The following is a 25,219-nucleotide window of genomic DNA, read 5'->3' as shown; positions in this document are numbered from 1 at the left end:
CACGTGCGTCTGTGTCAAATAGTATCTCTGTTCAAATGCCTTATGGAATACGAACTTTTCATTTATAGTTTCTGTTCACAAATTCTAAGTAATTTATGAATTTATATTCGTCGTTATTGCAATGTAATTTAAACGACGTGAGTTTAATTGTGTTTACATGTTTGAGTTTTTAGATTATTCCAGGGCTAACAACTATGTTTAATATGCATTTCAATCGAATACAAAGCCTTATGTCGATTTGTGCATTTTTTATTTATTATTGTTGTTACCTATATACGTAGGCATATTTTTATTGTTTTAGCATATACAATTTAAGTCAATGACTAATGTTGGTATGTATGAAAAGTATTATCAATATACCTGTTTGACAAAATTGTAAAATCATTGAAAGATTACTCAAATATATAATTGACACTACTCCCATTAATAAGCTTAGTATCAAAAAGATTACTTTACAAATCCATTTTAAAATCGCATTTTAAATTACAAATCGCTGTTTTCATTGCTAAGACATTGCGTTTGCCTCATCATTGTTTTATGCTTTGACATTTACATACTACTCAGTTTAACTCTTATAATTCGTGCATGAAATTTACCCATGAACGCGTTATATAGATCTTATAATTAGGTTTAATTCTCTTTTATCGTAAAGTTGTCTTCTTTGTTCCTGTTTCTAAAGATTGATACATAAGACCACATAAGTTTTGATTTCTAAACAAAGTGCTTGTTGAAGATTGATAGATGAGACTGCATCAGTATTGATTTCTGAACAACGTGCTTGTTAAAGATTGATATATGTGACTGCATCAGTATTGATTTCTAAACAACGTGCTTGTTGAAGATTGATATATGTGACTGCATCAGTATTGATTTCTAAACAACGTACTTGTTGAAGATTGATATATGTGACTGCATCAGTATTGATTTCTAAACACCGTGTTTGTTGAAGATTGATATATGAGACTGCATCAGTATTGATTTCTAAACAACGTACTTTTTGAAGAGGTTTCAATAGTATAATTGGTTTTACTACCAACGAATTTGACTAATTATATGTGAAGATATTTTTTTAACAAATTTCAGATGATTAAAACAAACGGTTTAGATAAAGTTTTGAGAAAAATGGCTCAATATTGTATTATTGAAAACACGTTTTAAAAGGTGACTGTAAAAATGTCATGACTAAAGTGACGATGTAGGTAAAAACTCAATTTCTAACAAAACATATAGTGCAAAGAAAAAAGAGAATAATAGGTTGGTGACGTGGATGGAGAATGGTTATCTGGCAAGTCGGAGGAATTTATCGGGTGAGCCGAAGGCGAACCCGATAAGACCCTCCGACGAGTCAGATAACCATTCTCCATCTACGTCACCAACCTATTATTCTATTTATCCTGTCACATTAACAACATTCGTTGAAATGTTTTTAAAATAAATAGTTTTCGAGTATTTTGTTTAAATATTTAATATGGTAAACATAACGCGCAAAAAAACAACATTGTGACGTCACGTCAGGCAAAGCGCTTAGGCTAGCTTCCATCTTGTTAAAACACACAGAAATAGAGTTACTCGTTATTAAATTCAATACACAAAGACGAAATTATGCTGTTTAAATAATAATGTTTAAACAAATAGTTTTTTACATGTATTTGGTATTTTATTAATAGAAAAAAGTATATTTTATTAATAGAAAATAGTAAATGCATGCGCATGCGCGGATAGCAACTGACGGATATTCGAGGTCACGTGGTCATCTAGCCTAATATTTTTTGGGATTTTAGGTTACCTGGTTATCGGGCTGATTAAAAGGCATGTGACAGGATAAATAAGCTTATACGACTTTTCATCATAGATCGCAGTGGGATGTAATTTTCACAATGCAAACAGATCTTCAGATGTTATTGTGTTCCGTCAACATGCATGTCGTATTTGCTCTCTCGACAGCACAGAACAGTAAACAAAAAGTAATATATTTATGTAATGAAATAATATGTTCGAATGATATGGCATTGTATACACCATTTTCTTAAATTCCATTTTCGTAAACATTAATCACAAGAAAACTCAAAATAAAGTTTCCTTTTCAAAACGTATGTGTGTTGGATAAATACGATATGTATTTGTATTTTTATTAACAAACACGCTCTGCGTCCCCCCTCTCACCTCACCCTGTCAAGTTGGTAGTTCTTTTAGTTATTAAGATATTAACAATTAATTCACAAATGCAAGGGCCTGTAATAAAGTATCTCAGTTGAAAAAATAGCATGCAAAACGACGGAGAGATATCAAACGCCTCTATAGTTATAATTAACATACGTTTATAGCGAACATAGGTATTTGTTTAAGGGCGCCGATAACGAACTTCTTCACATGCATTGTACGTGTTACCCGCTTTAATATCATTTGCACGTTATCTTCTTATCAACAACGGGTGTTTCTGTTACAAGATATGTTGATGTTATGTGGAAATTTACCTGCAATGTAGGTCATGTCGATATAGTTGATGTTCAAGGACCCACATTTTTATTTGGCGATTCAATTTAGTTAAGTTAGGTGGTATTGTACTTGCTTTAATCCGTTTTCGATTGGATTGTTTTTACGTTAGGGTTACATCTCAAGCACTTATGGTATTAAAATAAAGTTAATATTATAACAATAAAGGCGAAACACCTTGAAAAGGTTGCTTTCTAAATGAACAGACCTAGGGGATACAAGCTTTGCATGCAACACACCTTGTTCACAAAATAATGTGCGCTCTTCAAGTATACCTTTTTTAATGGCAAAATAACAGTTGGACAAAGTTTCGATTGGCATTGAAAGACAAATGCATGGATAAAAGCCTCCACCTTTGTCTTGATACAAACATATATGCATTGTTAGTACAAGGATAAGTAGAGCAGTATGCAAATGAAACATCAGGGAATGGAAAATACATATACTCTAATTGATTTAAACAAAACGGCTGAGATATGCAGATGCAACGCTTGAAAAAGCTTTCCCCTTAACCGCTTTTGAACATCTTTTATAACTTAAAATGTAAAAGTATGGGTGTATACATTACAAGCAACACCAACATTTAACAGTTATAGCAAACATTTCCAAAAACATTCCTATTCCTATGAATTCAGTTATTTAAATAGACCCCAGCTCATATTTGATTTGTTATGGTTTTTCTTTTCTTGCATAGTGTGTAATTTCTTTGGTGTTGTTAACATCTTTATTAAGCCAATATGTCTCATGTATTGTAGCATGTTATTGCAGCTTTTAAACAATACTTGTATATATTAAGTCAACCGAATGTCGTACATTTATAGTTATTGTGAATGTTTTCAAGAGTTTACTGTTCATTTCAATATATTTTATTCCAATTCTGCATATGTATATAATAAAAATTAAACATCTAATTGAACAATTGTGTTTACAATTATTTGCAAAAACTGACAGTACTTGTCTTACATAAAATGTCTGCCGAATTCATTATCTAATTTAAAACTTACATTTTTATAAATACATATAAATTATACCAATGTCGCACTGCAAATATCATAATATTGAATCGATATTTTGTGTATGTAATACAATTCACATGGACAGAAATTTGCACTCTATGTTCCAGTAATTTTAGTTGTAAATATGTTTGGTTTTACACATAGAAAACTCAAATGTAAATATTTCATCCAATTTAATTATAACCTTTATGCATCATGTTATGATGTCCTTTCTACATAATAAATATGCTTGTCTGGTTTGAGGTATTCTTTAAAAATTCATTTAAGATTGCTTAACAATTTATTTCGCGTCAAAAGAAAATAACAATCCATTTTTGCATGGGTAGTTTGATTTCAAAATCGGGAAATAATTTATGTTTTTGTATTTTGTGTGAAAATCATTAACTTAATATATATGAAAAATTGCTGTTAAAAAATTTGCTAAAAATCAATTGCGAATCGGATGGACATTTGCTTAAAATATTTACATATTGGCATGTGTTGGAAATTCCTGATTCTCCGTTCGCGAAATGTTTCTCAACTTGTAGTGCATGAAAGTTTTTAGCCCTGAAATGTCTTAATAATTAAGCCCTGAAATGTCTTTATAATCAAAGCTCATACAAAAGGGTTTTGGTTTACACTTACACGTAATGATCTGATATGCTAGCTTATATGATAATCAAACTAATGAGGAAAGATATTAAAATGAAATTTAATAAATCCGGTATATGATTGATGAGAACTATAAAACTAATTGATTCCATCTTGATTGACAATAATCTATAAAACAAAGATCATCCATACAAAATCGCATTTTCGTCATGTGATTGATGTTTTCACTGAAAAGGTACATTCATTAATTTGCAATCTAACCCAAAGGTTATAATAATAGATAACGTCAGTTAAATGCCTGACGCGGTAATTTATACTTACGTATGTGTTGATGTGTTTGTGGGAGTACAATTTTCAACAATTCTATAATGTATATATTTTTTCTAGCGATAATATAGTTTGTCATGCTTAATCCACATATGTTTAATTTATATATAACTAGAAGCAAACCAAACAAATATTATGGATTTACATTGAAAAGTGTTGTGTTTTTTTAAACGGACGAAACTAAATAGTCGTTCATAACAGTCATTTGATGAACGATTTAAGTTTATCATTACATAAACAAAAAATGACGCATATGAAACAACCGCAACACATTTATATAAAATATATAACCGTTTAATGCCAGTATCCATTATATTTGTTATATATTTTTGTTGAATGCCGTAGCGTGACCTGCCGGTCGAACAGTTCGTTTGCAATATTAATTAAGAACAGCTACAACTTCTGATATAGTAAAACTACATTATTTACGAACAATATCTAACGAAGTTCACGACAATCAACTACTGGAATGTTGACTTTCAACTAAATTGATTTCGGCAGCTGCACCTTTGATCAAATCACACACACCCATTCGTCTTCTTGCTGATTTGCTATAATGATGATTGCAAAAGCATTTCCCGGAAAAATAATGATCGAATCGAGGAAATGGGTACTTACAGAAAGGTATCTTGGATGTAAATCGACAGCGCTTTAATACGTCCAAGATGAAACATAACCTCAATAAATGTCCGTCCTAATTTATCTTAGAATGTTAAACTTCTCGATACTAATATTAAATGATGCATTTTAAGTAATGACGCCTGTTAAGTTTGTAATTACGCACCGAAAATTTCGTTTTTTTTTAAATGTCAAAAACAATTGTAGAGAAACGAATGAATACAGTGTGTAGGATACGATGTTGATGTGCACATTTTAGATGCAAAGTATCCATTTATAGTTAAAGAAACATGTATAATTCAAGAGGAATAAAAAGTAAAAGTCATATTACAGTAAACAGTTAATTGTTGTACTCTTAATGATATGCATACATAATGCGTATATGTAGAATGAGAATGTGAATTGACGTTACATTCGGGAATTAGATTCGACACGTTTTGTCTCCGAAACAAAATCATTCAAAAGAAGAATTTGCCACGATAATGGACTCTGTCCATCTATAGATAATTCTATCATGAGACTCATTACTTCAGTTTGGCAAACACAAATGTATTGCGGAACCAGTCTAATGATTACTTTACGGGAAGATATGACAACATAACAATGCTGTATTACAAATTAGCTGCAGCGTGCAGAATCTGGTTTGAACTGGCATATTTAAAATCGATTTATACCGCCATAATAATATTGCAATTATCTTTTATTTAATACCTCGTTCATATATCATGCCTTTATATTGAAAAACTACCATTTTGACGTTAAAATGGTAATGAATAGCTTTAATTATAAATTAACAGAATGTTCAATAGATATCTTAGTTTTATATAAAAAGGCTTGTGCATTTATTGTACGTACAATTGACCTTCCAATAATATTAGCATGTATACAGGCATAACATAAACAAGCAATGTAAAAGTACCTCTAACGTTAATTAATTCTCACTAGCGTTATCACCTGACAGATACTAACATAAGGTGTTGGTAAGTAAAGATCAAAATACGAAAATAATTACCGCCAAAGGAACAGTTTTTGCACCCCTGTTAAGCAAATGTGGAATTACTGGAATCAACATTGACGTTTGTCTGTCTGCCTGACCGTCTTTTTGTCGTCCAGTCGTTCTGTCTGAAGTCCGTAGACGCAAACTTATAAACATGAGTTTCTGCTTCACTTTCAAACTTGCAGGCATTCACCCCTATGCTAATAAGATGTGCATGTGACATTTTTATCAGCCCAAGTCAAACACTAAAAGCACCCCTTTGTCAACTAAGTCATTATATATCTTTATGATGTGCAACGTCGGGGTAATTCTTCGTAACAATTATGACACATTCTAAGACCTACTGTTGGAAAGAATAATGCATACTGATTATAAATAATTTCAACTTTTGTGAAATTGTTTTAGGATTAAAGGCTGATTTTGTATATGAAACATCATTATTAATAACAACACAGCAAAAACGTTGAAATATTAACAATAAAAACCGAATCTGATATTTGAATAACGTCATTCCTCGTCCAGGTGTTGTTCAAAATCAAACTTTAAAATCTGGAATTGGGCCGCTGGCATTTGAATCAATAAAAATTAAACATTCCTAACGGCATTTCATAAATAACGCCCAACGGTTCCACGTAATTTATCACTAGTTATATAGAGCCGAAACAGCGGCAATGCCATTTATGTGTTACGCGCAACTGCAGATGATTCATTGAACCATCTGTTAAATCGGTTATACAATATAAAATATGTACAATGGACTAGCCGTTCGATATAACATGATTATAAATCATATAATTGTTATATTTTGAGATGATTAAATTAATGGACCAATGTAACATCACTCCCATGAACTAGGAAACAAAATATTACATGCACACAACGTAATGTTACTGAAATAAAAATTTGTATCTACGTTATCCTTTCATCGGCGAAAATACTATTTGTGCATTTCCACAGATTAAGTGTGAAGATATCCCCGTGATTTTAATTAAGCTAAGCATTAATCAACTAACCACTCCATGCCGATTGCATATCACTTGCTGATTGATATGCCGCGGGCAGAATCCCTTGTAGATTTCCTCTACACCGCACAAATTGGATTAAAGCAATTCGAACGCATCGATGCGCTAACAGGAAGTCTATAGAATGAAACAACTAACAGATCATTCGTTATTGCACACTTGTGCAATAACGACATTACACACAAAATCAACGACATTACACACAAAAACATTTATATGTTAACTGATTTCGGATATATTTAATGGCATGAAACATGCAGTTTAAATAAGATAATATCATGCAATTCGATCAAGATAGTGAGATGTTATTAGATTGATTCCTCTGCAAAATGTGCAACAAGATTTCCAAGCTAAGACGAAATTGATACTTGTTAAAACACCGCTAGAGCTTTTCCAGTGCTTGCAAATAATAGCTGTTTAATAACATTACAACGTGTGTACAAGTGCCTACATGTAACTCTGAAAGGAAATATAGTCAAATACGTTAAGACTTACAGACCCATTAAGTCAACTACGGAAACTACGTAGAGGATACAAGCAAGCAGGGGTAGCATGAAACCCAAATGCCTAAATAAAATATAAAATATATATATATATATATATATATATATATATATATATATATATATATATATATATATATATATATATATATATATATATATCGTACATCGCCAGATAAACTAAGTTTATGTATTTCGTAGACATTTTCGCAAAAAAAGTCCATCTACATCATGTACGCACACGAATAAGTTAATTCCGATGCATGTAACTCCTTGCTTTATATTTGACTATTTTATTCATATTTAAATACGCATATTATCGAAAGATCAAGTTTGACTATTTGCCACAAATTCACGTTTTGTACTCATCCAATGTTTCGATACATTAATAAAGTTAAAATCGCATAAGACGCAACTTAATAAAGAACAGTAAACCAAAAAGCATATTTATTGTTATCCTTATAAATTGCGATACTAAGCCATTCATAAGTTTTAGTATATGTCTACATATTGCAAAAATACTGGATGAAATAAGCCGAGTAAATTATTCTAACCAATAATTAACACGACAAAAAAGCAACCAAAACAGTTTTTGATTTACGACGATCATGATTCTACTACTCTGGCATCCGCTTGTGCTGATAGTAAATAAACATATAATACACTAAGCCCCATACTAAGAACAGATTCAGACAGCAGATCTAGACATAACGATACACGATATGAATAAAGTGAATGGTGAAGGCCAGATGTACGAATTTTGTTTCATAAATCTCTATAACCACGTGCTAAAGATCGATACTTTGATTTATGAAACAAAAGTCCTACATATTGGCTTCGTCCATATATACTACATATACATAAGATAAGCTAAATGTAAATTGCTTGCTGTATTACACAGTGCTTTTAAACATTGATAATATAAGTTAACCATTTAGCAATGTGTTTTTGGACTAAACTTTATGATGCAATATACAACACAGAAAACGTAAAAGATGTTGCGGTGACAGAAAATTATATAGTAACAAATAACGCCATCAAAACTGTACGTTCTTACTCACAAATTTTACAAATCATAGTGGTAAACATCTTGTAAAAAACACAATATTAAATTCTGCAATTCCGCCGCTACGTGGTCTGGCTTGAATGAACGATTTCTAGCCCAGGCAGTGTCACACTGGAAATAGATGTTATCGTCATATTGCCTGGGGTAATATAGCGGAAAAGAACAGACCGCTCATCAAACGACTTATTACGAACGAAAAACGACTTTTGTATTTGATTAGGAGGGCTGTAGGCGGCGAATGTACGCTTTTATTGGCCAATATTAGAACAATGGATAGTCACCAGCCAACTTAAATATGTCCATTTCACATATCTATTCGGTCAGCGAGTCTCATAACTAACGTGCACGTCAGAAATCGCTGTATGATATATAAGTACAACATAGTGAAACTGGCTTTGTTTTGCGCACTGTATAGTTAATAGATTCAAACATATTAGCTGATAAACTTTTTAATTTTGAACATTATCTTATTAATTTGTTAATATTTGGCTATGTATTAACGTCCATAACAAAGTTAATTTACACTGTAAGCAAAAATATCATGTTTTGAGTCGCGGATGGGGGTTCCACGTGGCGCATTTTTTTGCTATATGGTATTGGGCTTTGCACAAGTGAAATACGAATGCAAGAACTCCACAACAGCTGAAAAGTCAGGTGTAGGTCTTGAAATAGAAAACTAACTTATTATAGCAATTCGAAATGCCATAAACTTCTTTAATTATATCGACAAAGTGCAAAAGAATAAGAAAAAATTGAATGTTTTGTCATAAAAATATAGCAAATGTAACCGCGACTAAATTATGTATGATGTAAAGGTCTGCTGCATAAACATAACTTGTCATATAATCAGAAAATACTTAACATATATGAGCAAGCGTTTTAGCCAACGTAGTTTGCCATCAAACGCAATGTTTACCCTATACTCCTCCAACCAAGCCCGTGTTTACTAAACAAACGGGATTTACTTAATTGCAGATCTATAAATTACCACTAGCGCCTGTTTGTTATGCTAGATCGCGCCCGAAACTATGAATGCTAAGTATTTGGTGGTATTGGACTCAGACGTTGTTCTTATCAATCTCACAAGCAAAGTGTTCTATACAAAATATTGTTAGCTCTCATCTTGCAACCTATGTTTGGAAACTCCAAGTACCTAAAGAGGTATACAGTGCGATTCAACATGGTGTTGACAGTATTTATGGCAATACAGTAATATCAAGCTAAACCCAAAAATATGTTTAGAACAAGTGAATTACCTTTATTAAATCCCTTTATCTATGCTTTCATTATGTTTCGTGATGAAATATAATGTTAATTCTGCTAGCAACTTTATAATTTGACCTATGTTGCGATCAATTTTAATAATTGTGTGTGTGAGTACGTTTAGCAAACAACATGATTTAAATATCCTATTTTGCAAAACATCTTAATTGCCGGTTAATCTGAAAAAATAAAAACATTACACATTGCCATTGTCTTAAACTCAATAAGGCAGTAAAACAAATTTGGATACAGTAACCTAAACGGGTATCCGCATTCTTCATTGTCGTTTTACGATTGTCGTTATAATGCGAAGACAATCATGAGGTGACTATGTGTATGGGGGATTCGTAAAAATGCAAGTCAAATTAGGTACGGCATAAAACATATTGTCTGAAAACGAAACAGTACATTAAATAATGTTTCACAAATCAGTTGATAATTTGATAAATATTATACAGGGAGGGTAATTGACGGGTATGATAAAGTGCATGCGGCTAGGCACGAAATAATTGGGCTCGCGAAATCCCGCTTTATTTTAATTGTCAAAGCCCCACCAACTATGGTTTCTCTATTTGTTAACATTTATTATAAATATTGAAAGGCGTCAATTATGCATATTCTGATAATGTTTATATTGTTTTATAATACCTTTACTGTTTTTCTTATGTCTCATGATTAAACGGCTCTTCCAGTGTATCGACCTAACCCTCCCTCTATAAAGGGAATATTGGGAAATAAATATGTGTGTTGTTTATTAAGGGTACGATGTCTGTATAAGTAGCTATTTCCTTACATTCATTTTGTTGTGAATGGTTCTATACGATTTTGAACAAGCATTGCGATTTTACACTACTAGGTTCATGGTTGGTTATTACGTTATTTACGTTTATGAAGCTCATTTTGAATAGATTATCGTAAAAGCTGACAAGCGAAGACGATTCATTAGACAAAAAGTAGAAATTAATGAGAAAATGCGCCTCTGAAGGCACCCCGTAATGTCAGTTAGAAGATAATTCATAGATCTAGATAGGCTTATTCCGGTCAACAATTTTAATCAGGTTTGGAAAACAGCCGACGGGCTTTGTGAGTTGCTGAACCTGTTACATAATTAATATAACTTAAATCTTTACAGAATCGATATAAATACTGTTCTTATTCAAGGAGAATTAACAAATCGCTTGATTGAAATATTATTTAAGTTAAACTCATGCTTCATCATTGGGGCATTATTTTTATCATAAGTTAAAAGTACTTTTCAGGCAAGTGTTCGATTGTCACTCAGTTAAACACAAAACAAAAACACTTGTCGAAAACAAACACAATGTGCCACCAACGCATGAATTGTTTGTACTAAATTGAACAGAATAGTACATTTGTGACTTAAGCATGTGAAGCTCATCGTCGTTAACATACGTATAAAATAACAGCATACGTTGAAGTACACACAAAACACACATGATTTTAAACAACAGTTAATCAAAATGAACAAGAAATAAACATATTTCGTTAACATATTTCGTGAGGATATCACATGGATGAGCTTAATACATAGTGATCACACAATGGTATACGTATAGTTTTACAATTGTATCATTAATAACATAACTTTGAACTTATTTTCTGTGCAAAAAAAAATTATTATTTTGCACTACATATATATGACATTTTCTCTTATTTTAAAGCATTTTAAACTTAACATGGCTAGCTTTCTTAATACAGTTTTGTTTTAACTATTACTTAGTTTAATAAACTCAAACATATTTTGCCGGTATCTATACTATTTTGGAATATTACACCTCAGAGATATTGGTCCTTCTATATCTTTATGACCGGTTTCAGTCTGTAAAATGCGATAGAGGAACCTAATTGTTTATGGACCGGTCACTATTTTTGTACATGGACCGTTCGGGGTTACACACCACTAAATTTGCACTGTTTTACTGTAAAATGACGTCATTTTTTAACGAAATGACGTCATTATTCCTGAGAAATTCTTCATTGTATCTCTTTTAAACAATAAACAATCGTACAACACTGTACAATGGTAAAGGGGAAACTCTTCGGTGTAATATAAGAAATAGTAAACTCCACTTCGGTCCCAATGGCATTATAGTGACCAGCCAGGCAGCCACAAACTATATATGGACCTCAGCCTACGGCTTCGGTCCATATACAGTTTGTGGCTGCTTGGCTGGTCACTATAATGCCATAGGGACCTCAGTGTAGTTTACTATTTCTTAATAATTATTATTGTAGTAATACATGACTTCGGTCTATTAATTTAGGCTAGATTGCATCGAAAGTCTTGAAACAGTTGCGTTATGTCTGGCTTAATTAAGCGTTCAGGAACAGCTGCACAAACAACATTTATTTATCATTAATAATGAGAGAATAATAACAATCACGTATTAATTACTGACGTTTAACAAATAGCTTGGTATAAATAATCACACTGATTGCATATTAAGCGGAACGCTCATCTCCAATTTATGATATGTATCATAAGTGGATTGAAAGGCCCCCGTGTGCTCAAATAACAATGTAGGTAAATGGGTAAATTTAACGATTGTATTATTTAAACAGATACTTACAATCTTTATACAAGTCGACGTTTAACGCATACATGTACTCTAACAAAAAATTGAATGCGTCACATTATATTCTGCGATATTAACCCATTTATGCCCAGTGGACTCTCCTATCCTTCTAAATTGGATCAATGTATTTATAAAATTAGGGATGTCTAGTATACTTATTTCATTTTTAGAATATTTCTTACAGAAATTCCTTTAAGCAAGCAGCGCAGACCCAGATGCGACGCAACATTATGCGGCGTCTCATCTGGGTCTACGCTGTTTGCAATGTCCTTTTTTCAGGACGCTAGGCATAAATGGGTTAAATAATTGATGTAAAGAAATATTATTGCAACGAAGTTATGTTTTTTTCGAACGTCAAGAAACTAACATGCAAAATATTATTATATTTCATTTACAAAGACTCCACAGTCCACTATGAACTTCTACATAATTGCTTTTGCGTTCGTATGTAAAATATGCATCATATAAAATAAATACACACGTGCGGCTCTATAGTGTTCCATGCCTAATTATATTTCGAATATGCTAAGAAACATAACGAATGTATTAGAGCCGCTGTTATTGATAACATTTACGAGTTAGTTTGTACACAATTAAGTTTTCAACAAACAATATTCTGAAGAATGGTAACATGCAAACATCCTTCAGTTATTTTTTTGGATTGCTGATATTGTAACCTGTATTAAAAGATATATCCATATGACGGTTTAGTACATATTTCTATGGTGCACTTTGTCTATCGTATTCATTTACTGATTATTAGAGCAATTTAACAGACCGGTTTCGGTGAAAAAAAATTGCTGTCTCTTACGTTGAAGATACATAACATTTCTTGCGATAACTTCATAAATCTATATACACTGGTGAATCCCATTCGTTCCTACTAATATAGACAAAATACATATGCATCACTATATGTTTTTATTTGTAAACAAGATGTATTTTTTTTTGTCTGCTATTGCAGACAGCCCGACGCCACAATGTATCTTATCTGTAACTAACTGCTTGATGTATTTTTTAAACGTCGAATTAGTTTTGAAGTGTTTTAATAATATAACTCCTGAGTTCCGCCGACATATGTGTTCACATTAATACTTCACACGTAGGCGAGCTATCAAAGAAATTACAGCCAATATGTATCATAATTCCATAACAATAACTGTGTTCCTCTTTTAATCACGACACAAATATTTAGGCTTGTCGGTCGCGATCAATTCAGAAAAGAAGCTAACTCCAGAAAATCCGTGTCATGAGAAAAATTCTTGTTCGTATCCGTTACTTTCATATCAATACACCAACTTTAAAAATGAAATACAAATGTGTGTTGTTCTGTGAAAATTGGGCAAAATGCATGTGCGTAAAGTGTCGTCCCAGATTAGCCTGTACAGTCTGCACAGACTAATCAGGGACGACACTTTCCGTTTTAATGGTATTTTTCGTTTAAAGGAAGTCCCTTTTTACCGAAAATCTTGTTTAAGCGGAAAGTGTCGTCCCTGATTAGCCTGTGCGGACAAAATGGTACGCTACAAACGAGGCATATAATTTATCCGATGTGTCATACATATTGGTTTATGTGACTGAACCAATAATACATATTTTATGACTGTAATATAATATAATATCATGCATAGGCACTGTATATTTTCCATTTGTCAATACGAGTACGTAATAATAAATCTTTATGAAAATCGTTGTGTAAAAAACCGATATTTCAAGAACAAAACGTACGTTTAATGTAACGATGCTCTTTAAACATTAAATGCATTGATGCTGTAAGTTAGCTGCTTTGCGCATCCATGCACTTTAAGATGCATAACTTTCAATGTAACTATAGACTTTCTGTATGAGCCGTTCACTGTGAAAAATGGGTTTTATGCGTGTTCGTAAAGTGTCGTCCCAGATTATCCAGTGCAGTCCGCATAGGCTTATCAGGGACAACATTTTCCGCTTTTATGATATGTTTCGTTTCAAGAAAGTCTCTTCTTAGCAACAATCAAGTTTAGGCGATCAGTGTCGTGAACTGATTGGCCTGTGCAGACTGCACACGCTAATCTGCGACGACAATATACGCACATGCATTAAGCCCCTTTTTCACAGAAAACGGCTCACAAAGATCAATTATCAACGTGTTTCCAAGATATTGCATTAAATATTGGATACGTGGTCAAAATTACGAAATAATGTTTAATCAACTAGTACATTACCGAGCTAAAATGCTAAAAGATCATATCATTGTAAACAAAAATAAACGTGAGATGGTGTGCATTGAAAATGAACAAACCTTGTATTTTGTTAATTTTTTGATTTTCTGGTACTGCCTCGTCTGTTCTTTTTTAAAAGTAATCCGATCATTTGTACTTGCGTTTAATACATTGAAGCGTTGTGTTAAGAAAATCTTTAAGTTTTCAAACTGCAAGTGAGTGTGTATGTCTACAATTGCATGGAACAAAAAGTTTCAAATTGGCGAAAAAACGATACAATTTTTAATATTCAGTCTGACACTTGCTATTCATCTAGTAGGACGATGACTTGTTACGTCCATAATGCAACTTGACAAGTCTTCTTAAATGTTGAGATTCATGTCCTGAAACGTTAAGTTCGATAACTTTGGTCATAGGTTGATGCAACCATGTAAACAAAACCTGTTTACAGGAAAACCTAAAGAATACAATAATAACACTACATGGCAAAACAGTTTCTAAAGAGATCTTTAACAGATTAGTTGCTTTTTCATTCGCAACAAAATAGAACATTGTTTGAAACGTATTAAATACTTTTTATTTGTGTCTTTGATTGAGTGCATAAAAACAAAAATAAAGAGAAGTCATGGTTTAAGAAGTTTTAAGAAGAATTTAAATGTACAATATAGATATAATTAAGGACAAACATGAAGTCCGTGTTGTTTAACCGTTCAAACGTTTTTGTTGAAATAACGTTATGAATATGATTAGTAATATTCGTGTATTTATCCATACAAATTTCCCTCGAACTGGTAATTTACAGTTTAAGAGCTTACGCGGTTCCCGTGCTCCACTCAATCTTACGTGTACAAGTGAAGAGATACATTTTAGACGAGACTGTTTGAGTTGAGCTAGTCGCAGTTGTCAAAGATGCGTTTCGGTATATGTGCGTTTGCGTGTGCGTGTTTCCTTCCGGACCTGTCCGCATGCAATTGTAAAAAATAACAAAGTCTCACTTAATGTCACACTCGCAGGTCAAATGCAACATTTGTGCACACTAATTTCATCTTTTTAAAGGCCATTTTAAAATTGCATCCCACCTGTGATTAGAAGGGGGCACAAGACCTGAATCCCTTAGGTCTCATAGAGAGAAAAGATAAACATGGACATTATAGACCGTGTTCAGAAAAAAGTCAATTATCGGTCAATTTTATGTTAATTGACCATAATGTATACCATGGGAAGAAGCGTGTCTCAAACTCTAAGGTCAAATTAACGTTGTCATTTTCCGTATTAAAATCGACAGCATGAATGGCTCTCTTTAGAACGGAATAGGCAAATAGCCGATATCTATGTAGTTCATTAGAATTTATTGCATAATGATAAAAATGGATTCTACCCAACCAACACCCTGCTTATTATTTATTTACTGAATTTTACACCACATTTAAAGGAATATTTAATGTGTGTTCGACGTTTCAGGAATGGACTGGTTAACTCAGTCAGTATGATACTTAAGTGTGGTATCGAAATAACCATCATTTCATCAAAATCATAACGCAATATTAATGTGAGTGAAAAGTCATTTATGCGATTGAATATATAATTATGTAAAATAATTTTAAGTATTATCCAGACATAAATTCTGATATTGAAGATTAAATCCTGATATTGAAGCATTTGATATCATGTTTACACTGCTGGGTTCAGGCGATATCAACAATGTAATGTTTTGCACAAATATATATGACTGCAATATGTATTTACTTTAACAATCAATCTATCTGATAAGTATAATAATATGACAACGCATTTTATTTCACAGTTTGACAAGATCTATAATATTACAGTTGAATCTGATTTGGATTCGCTATCAGTAAAAGTTGTGAATGTCTATTAACAGCTTATGTTATTGCTAACTTAGATAATAGATCTTCTTGAAAATCAATAAAGTACTTGAGATATAGTTTGTTTCAAAGTCAGATCTGGGATCGTTAGTTGGAACTACAATGCATGAAGCATAAGCTAGATCTTCTACGTTCCAATAGGGATGTTATTTAATGGTATGCTTTCAATGTTTCTTCTTAAGGAAACTATAGTCTCCAAGGGATTTTTACCAGTAACATACTGATAAAAATGTAACCCGGAAAAAACTTGATTTAAAATACCATGCACATCAAATTCGTATTAAGATGTGCAATTTAAATAATAACGGTGTGTCGTCAAACTGGTACTTATACGTGGTGTGTTATGTTGATTCGTATGCATATTGTGTGAACATCCAACTGAACACTTAAGGTGTTCACAATCTTAGTTTGTCGGCGTATCTATTTACTAGTATTACATTTGGATGCGGTAAGTATAACTCAGTTTAGACAATACCGTGTTTGTAGTTTATTTTCTCGCAACTCCTCAGTATATTGACATATGTTGTCGCGTTTAATTAACTAATTAAATAAATGTCAATGTGGCAACATATTGAACTATTTTCTATCGACTAACTCGTATATCGACATCAGTTGTTTGCGTTTAATTACATTATGAAATACATGTCGGTGTGGTAACATATTGAAATCCGTCGATGACATAGCATAACATTAACATAACAATTAGGTCATCTTTATCATAGTATATTTAAAACAATGTTCATTCTTTTTTAGGTTTGAATTTTGAATATATGTTAGTTTTACTTGGTTTGAACTATTTTGGGTCGTATTATTACATTCTGTTATGATTCGATAACTATTTAAGTGTGTACATGCTTACTATCGAGTTCAATATGGCATAAGATAGTATCTGCTGTATTTTTTTATTTCAAAGAAAAAGTATATCTAGTAATATGTTTGTTATTGTTCCGGCACGAAAACGTGCATCGCAGTGTACGGCGACTAGTGTTCGACTTACACTTAAGACACTACTTAGTACACAATACTTATCTACGGCAATGCAAACATTAGTTTAAAAATGGCAATTTGTTCTATCCGTCAATCATTATACATTTCAATAATAAATATCAATTAGCAACATAGACTAGAAATTTTGTCATATTTGCATCGAGAAATTAAATGTGTTATTGGATTTTCTGCTGACCTATGTATAGCTTATTCGTTTCATGTATTACGATAATTATTACAGTTGAGGTAAAACTATTCTAAATTTACTCGACCAGAATATGTCTCCTTCCATGCGTTTTTTTCTTTATATGTTCTGTTAAATCCTTGCGCATATTCGCGTACCAGACTACCACAGCTGCAATTTATACATCCATTGTTCGGTTTGTTATAATAATTACACTTGTCGATTAATAACAGGCGTTTAACTCGTAGCGTGCCATTACTCACAACGCTAATTGCATATGAAGAGAAAAATAATGCTCCAAATTTTAACCAGCTCGTAAAATGCATGAAATTCTCATTGACATGTGTATGGCATTTGAAAATAGTTAAACAATACAATAATAACGAGTCAGTATGTGAGCAAATAGTGATGTAAAATAATGATGCTGTGCGTCACCTCAGTTAGTTTAGCAACAATTTATTGTTATAGAAATGCACATATTCGCATATAAATATTATTGGTCAACAATTAAACTGGTTTACACTACACTTAAATGAAACACACTTACTTTTTGTTGTTTCCCTATGGTTGGAGGTTGAAATCCGGTGCGAATATTTGCACTTCACTAGACACAAATATTTCAATCAGGTCTTCAGCTAAATAGATACAGTGCATGAAATCCAATTTCACATTTGCAAGTGTTTCTGTATTGACTGTAAAGCGATCGACAAACACTGCGTAGTGTCCTACCCACAGTTGTGGCGAAGCAGCTATTGATCATCAGCCGTACATCGCGCAAGCAAAAGCCCCAAACTGCTATTGGTTCAATTTGAGCGGAATGTGATAAGCTTTACAGCTTGTTCGGTAAAATACTTTCTCGTAGCTTTTTTATAGCACTACATAGTTAAGTCCGGCCATGTATTAAAGGGGCCTTTTCACAGATTTTGGCATGTTTTGAAGTGTGTCATCAAATGCTTTATATTGATAAATGTAAACATTGGCTATAAAATTCTCCAGTAAAATATCAAGAATACAATTTAAAAAAGACAAAAAGGTGACCGTTCGAGCAGGACTCGAACCCACTGACGCCTGGACTCCTGGAGTAAAAAGTCTGCGACTTAGACCACTCGGTCATCTTTCCGAATATACCGCCTGATGTATTTTATACTTTACATAAGCAATCCTTATAGTTTCACAAAATATAACGGCAACAACAGAACTCTCCAAATTATTAATTTGTTTCGCGTTGCAACGCTTTATAATGTTCGTGTTTTTAAATAGTCAACAAATGCATTTATTGGCTATTTTAGAGCATGGTAAATGTTCAGTATTACTGTTTCCTCACAAATATCATAACAAAAACAAAAATTTGCGAATCGGAAACAACTTTTTTTCATTTTTGTCAATTTACCCAAACGTGAAAAGGCCCCTTTAAGTCCGGCCATGTAATAACAAGCCATTATATTTTTATATGATGAACATCGTAACCATCGCGGATGATAGGACATTGAGAAATCACACGTATGCATGTGCTCATTAAATCAATTCATTCGCGAGGCAATTAAGTGTTAAGCGAAGAACATTATGTGTTTCCATCGGCCTTTATAGCTCAATATCGCGATGCATTATTTGTGTCTTTTTAGCAAGAGCAAATTTTGACTGATCATATTGCTTAAAATAACAATCGTTTAATATTGTACAAGAAAACCAACCCAAGTTTCTCATTAATGGTTGTGAGGTCTTTAGAGAGCACGAAGTGTCTTAATTTCGTATCAATAATCGATTCTTTGAACGGGAAACGTCCCATTTCTACACGTCGAAAATACATCTCAGAAAAAGTATATCCTGCATTGTTTTATTGGCATGAGTCTTTTCGGTATTTCGGACAATAATTTAATGAAATATAGCAATACTTAAGACAAAGAGTGTTGCCCAATTGAAAGACTATGACATCTTAATAAAAATCCTATTTGTGTTAAAATAGTTAGTGACCGTGAAGTGTAAACTCGTCCAAGCATTCTAGATGATTATAACATGTGCAGCTCCTGTCCAGACAACGCAGATTCGCTGGACTAGAGCTACTCTGACCCCATTTTCGCATTTAATACGTCTGCGATTCCTATTCCTGTATACGTTAACCCTTAAAGCGCTGGAGCCGAATTTTAAAGGCCTTTGCAAACAGTTTGGATCCAGATGAGACGCCACAGAACGTGGCGTCTCATCAGGATCCAAACTGTTTGCTATTCTGATAGTATTCTTTGAAAAAAATCGAATAAAATGCTAATTTTAGAAATTCAGCAGACGACATTTTAGCAGAAGACAAATTACCCAGCATGCAAAGGGTTAATAATGCATACTATGCGTGTGCTCTTGGTAGACGCAAAATTATATACATAACGAGTTTACAGACGATTAAACGATGACGCTTGTCTAAGAAACAAATTTGCTCTTACGCAAAGCATTATTAAGTATTTTATAAAAACGTTCGAAATCCGTATTTATGATATTATTATATGTTTTTAAAACTTTCATTAACAGTATGTAACAGTATTGTTTACATTAAAATTATTACAGGAAACACCGCTTTGATCGATCATGAAAACGATAGCAAATATGCTCATGTGCACGCCTAAAAGTATGAGGTACATATAAATAATGTTCAAGGAACTATAACGGCCCTTTTCACGTTCCGGTAAATTGACCGAATAAAAAAAATGTTTCAGATTCGCAAAGTTTTGCTGTAGTTATGATATTTGTGAGGAAACAGTAATTCCGAACATTAACCATGCTCTAAAATATCTATTATGTGCATCTTTTGACGATTTTAAAACCTGAAAATTATAAAGCGTTGCAATGCGAAACGATTGAATAATTTTGAGAGTTCTGTTGTTGTCGTTATATTTGGTGACATTACGAGGATTGCTTATATAACGTATAAAATACATAATTCATTGGATGAGCACGAATGACCGAGTGGTCAAAGCGTGTGACGGTATTACAAAATTAACATATATCGAAAGATGGGTCTAAACATGTAAATGTTTATGTCGTATACAAGACCTCGTTCACTACATGCCCTTCTTAAAATATGGTAATACAAACACAAATGTATGTAATTATATGCACGTCTATTTAATTGATGTTGCACTAAGGTATTGTTTAATAAACAACGTGCAGCATTAATTAATTTTCTTTTGATATTCTATTAGATACCCTTACTGATTGCAGCTGAATGTAATAATGTTGATCATTGAATTCGGTTTTATGACGATGTAGATATATACATTCTTTAATGAAATAATAATCGAAGTATCTCTTTAAATAATCTCATAATGTTTTGGGTTGAAACCGATTTCAGAGACGCCTGACCTGACATTTACTTCAGATCAATTTACCGAAATAACATAATGTCCCTTTTGTCAGGACGAAAACATACAAAACCTACACAATGCATCAATCTTGGGTAAAAGCCTTCCAACGGTCAGTGTAACGGTTGAACAGAAGCAAAACCTCACTCATGATCCAAATTATTTTGCAAAAGATAGGAATAAGTTAAATGAGAATTAATGTGTTATTTAAGTAACACCTCTAATAGCAACATCACAACTATAGCCTAGATACTTTAGGTCGAAATGGAAAAAATATAAGTACATGAACCAGCCGAACCCTAGCGTTCATCGGGTGCCGGGAGAAATTTCAGGAAAATAGCATACTAAACCAGAAGACAACTTTAAGCTTAGCACAAGTTCATTCTGCATATCTGAATTTGCAGAAAAGAATAAAGTGCAATACAATTAATGTATTTTTGATCATAGAAAAATCCAAGTTAACTGTATAGTAATAAGAATATAACGATTCAAACAGTAGGCAGTTTTCTATAAATACTAATACTGTATTATACTCAATGCGCTTTTCACTTTCAATTAGCAAGTGAAATACGTATTGAGATAATAAACCATGATTTTAATTTGTTTAATTGCGATACCTGGCGTTAATGGTTATGAGGTTAAAGATATGCGTTCCTCCGTATTCCCATCGTTAACAGAAAGCTACTATTCAACATAAAGGTGTTTTGTTTGATTTTATTTGTATAAAGCTCATACAGAGACTGAGTTCATGTTCAGAAAATCTGCTGCAGAGGTTTCCTTAACTGTAATTAAAGCAACAAAATATTGTGCACGATAAACTTGGAATTCAGACATATATAAATAAATCACGAATAAAATAATCTAGGAATTATTTCGATTACGAAATTGAATCTAGAATATAACATGATGGTGATTGTGTTATTATATATATATGTAAAGGTATCCCCACACAAAATCACTTTAATCTCTTATTACAAAAACATATAGAATTCGAATATATTCGCGTTTACATTTATCAGTTTTTAAGCGTTTGTATTTGTAAACGTTATACTATCTGGCCAAAAGAGGACTATGTTTTAGCACATAGCACAACGTAACGTTCACATAATTTCAGTTGTTGACAACGTTTTCTGTTCTCTTTCCGTCAATACCTTAAGGAATATTTTAATCAAAGGTTGTGTTCAGGTGACTGATATCGTTTTAAAAAGTGTCAATAATGCAAAATTACGATACGATTTTATTTTTAAAATACTATCTTCCAATGGTGTCAAATCCGAACCATAACGATAACAAATCTTTTGCTATAAAGTAATGCTCTACACAGTAAGACCATGCCGAGTGTACATAGTTTTGCGTCTAATGGATGATATATACATGTATGTGATAAATTTCGTTTCTGTATTCTACGAAAATTGTATTACGAATCTTTTCAAATTTCTGCACAATTCCATCAAACCACAGCAATATAGCCTATTTGAATCCATACACAACATCATATGTTAAGTATCAATTACTTAATATGCCGGTTTATGCGTTCTGGAAACAGTTCCCAGAAATCTAAATAGGACATAGTTAAATATTCATTAAGATATTTCCATTCAAATAATCGTATTGCATACTTAGCATTAAGCCATTAGTATCGTTATCATTCCTTTATAATGACTTGCTGAGACGATTAAACCAAACGTGTTTTTGTAATGGTATAAATATGTTCATGTTAAACATAATACAATTGTAAAACTTAGATAATAGATCTTCTTGAAAATCAATAAAGTACTTGAGATATAGTTTGTTTCAAAGTCAGAGCTGGGATCGTTAGTTGGAACTACAATGCATTATGCATAAGCTAGATCTTCCACGTTCCAATAGGGATGTTATTTAATGGTATGCTTTCAATGATTCTTTTTAAGGAAACTATAGTCTCCAATGGATTTTTACCAATAACCTACTGATAAAAATGTAACCCGGAAAAAACTTGATTTAAAATACCATGCACATCAAATTCCTATTAAGATGTGCAATTTAAATAATAACGGTGTGTCGTCAAACTGGTACTTATACGTGGTGTGTTATGTTGATTCGTATGCATATTGTGTGAACATCCAACTGAACACTTAAGGTGTTCACAATCTTAGTTTGTCGGCGTATCTATTTACTAGTATTACATTTGGATGCGGTAAGTATAACTCAGTTTAGACAATACCGTGTTTGTAGTTTATTTTCTCGCAACTCCTCAGTATATTGACATATGTTGTCGCGTTTAATTAACTAATTAAATAAATGTCAATGTGGCAACATATTGAACTATTTTCTATCGACTAACTCGTATATCGACATCAGTTGTTTGCGTTTAATTACATTATGAAATACATGTCGGTGTGGTAACATATTGAAATCCGTCGATGACATAGCATAACATTAACATAACAATTAGGTCATCTTTATCATAGTATATTTAAAACAATGTTCATTCTTTTTTAGGTTTGAATTTTGAATATATGTTAGTTTTACTTGGTTTGAACTATATTGGGTCGTATTATTACATTCTGTTATGATTCGATAACTATTTAAGTGTGTACATGCTTACTATCGAGTTCAATATGGCATAAGATAGTATCTGCTGTATTTTTTTATTTCAAAGAAAAAGTATATCTAGTAATATGTTTGTTATTGTTCCGGCACGAAAACGTGCATCGCAGTGTACGGCGACTAGTGTTCGACTTACACTTAAGACACTACTTAGTACACAATACTTATCTACGGCAATGCAAACATTAGTTTAAAAATGGCAATTTGTTCTATCCGTCAATCATTATACATTTCAATAATAAATATCAATTAGCAACATAGACTAGAAATTTTGTCATATTTGCATCGAGAAATTAAATGTGTTATTGGATTTTCTGCTGACCTATGTATAGCTTATTCGTTTCATGTATTACGATAATTATTACAGTTGAGGTAAAACTATTCTAAATTTACTCGACCAGAATATGTCTCCTTCCATGCGTTTTTTTCTTTATATGTTCTGTTAAATCCTTGCGCATATTCGCGTACCAGACTACCACAGCTGCAATTTATACATCCATTGTTCGGTTTGTTATAATAATTACACTTGTCGATTAATAACAGGCGTTTAACTCGTAGCGTGCCATTACTCACAACGCTAATTGCATATGAAGAGAAAAATAATGCTCCAAATTTTAACCAGCTCGTAAAATGCATGAAATTCTCATTGACATGTGTATGGCATTTGAAAATAGTTAAACAATACAATAATAACGAGTCAGTATGTGAGCAAATAGTGATGTAAAATAATGATGCTGTGCGTCACCTCAGTTAGTTTAGCAACAATTTATTGTTATAGAAATGCACATATTCGCATATAAATATTATTGGTCAACAATTAAACTGGTTTACACTACACTTAAATGAAACACACTTACTTTTTGTTGTTTCCCTATGGTTGGAGGTTGAAATCCGGTGCGAATATTTGCACTTCACTAGACACAAATATTTCAATCAGGTCTTCAGCTAAATAGATACAGTGCGACACGGTGCCAAGTATTGCCAACGCTACAAAAGTTTAATAAATGTGACACTTCTTCTCGAAGTCAATAAGCTCTATAAACATAAAGGATGCTGTTTATCATGAAATCCAATTTCACATTTGCAAGTGTTTCTGTATTGACTGTAAAGCGATCGACAAACACTGCGTAGTGTCCTACCCACAGTTGTGGCGAAGCAGCTATTGATCATCAGCCGTACATCGCGCAAGCAAAAGCCCCAAACTGCTATTGGTTCAATTTGAGCGGAATGTGATAAGCTTTACAGCTTGTTCGGTAAAATACTTTCTCGTAGCTTTTTTATAGCACTACATAGTTAAGTCCGGCCATGTATTAAAGGGGCCTTTTCACAGATTTTGGCATGTTTTGAAGTGTGTCATCAAATGCTTTATATTGATAAATGTAAACATTGGCTATAAAATTCTCCAGTAAAATATCAAGAATACAATTTAAAAAAGACAAAAAGGTGACCGTTCGAGCAGGACTCGAACCCACTGACGCCTGGACTCCTGGAGTAAAAAGTCTGCGACTTAGACCACTCGGTCATCTTTCCGA

At 32.7% G+C, this 25,219-nt stretch overlaps 1 protein-coding gene across 2 annotated transcripts in view; it reads right to left on the bottom strand.

The window, feature by feature from the left end:
- LOC127860476 (muscarinic acetylcholine receptor M2-like) overlaps positions 1-24,987 on the bottom strand; it is a 163,328-nt gene extending 138,341 nt beyond the window's left edge. Inside the window, exon 1 of one of the 2 annotated variants that reach the window (XM_052398563.1) lies at positions 24,545-24,987. The gene's annotated coding sequence lies outside the window, so the exon portion shown is untranslated. Of the gene's footprint in view, positions 1-18,298; positions 18,398-24,544 lie in introns of those variants that run through there. The other variant, XM_052398564.1, reaches the window with a different exon arrangement.
- Positions 24,988-25,219: the final 232 nt, after the last annotated feature.

Source organism: Dreissena polymorpha, chromosome 15 (assembly GCF_020536995.1).
Source record: "Dreissena polymorpha isolate Duluth1 chromosome 15, UMN_Dpol_1.0, whole genome shotgun sequence".
Classification (NCBI taxonomy): domain Eukaryota; kingdom Metazoa; phylum Mollusca; class Bivalvia; order Myida; family Dreissenidae; genus Dreissena; species Dreissena polymorpha.
The sequence above is the reverse complement of the archived record's forward strand: the minus strand, read 5'-3'. Positions and strand labels throughout refer to the sequence as shown.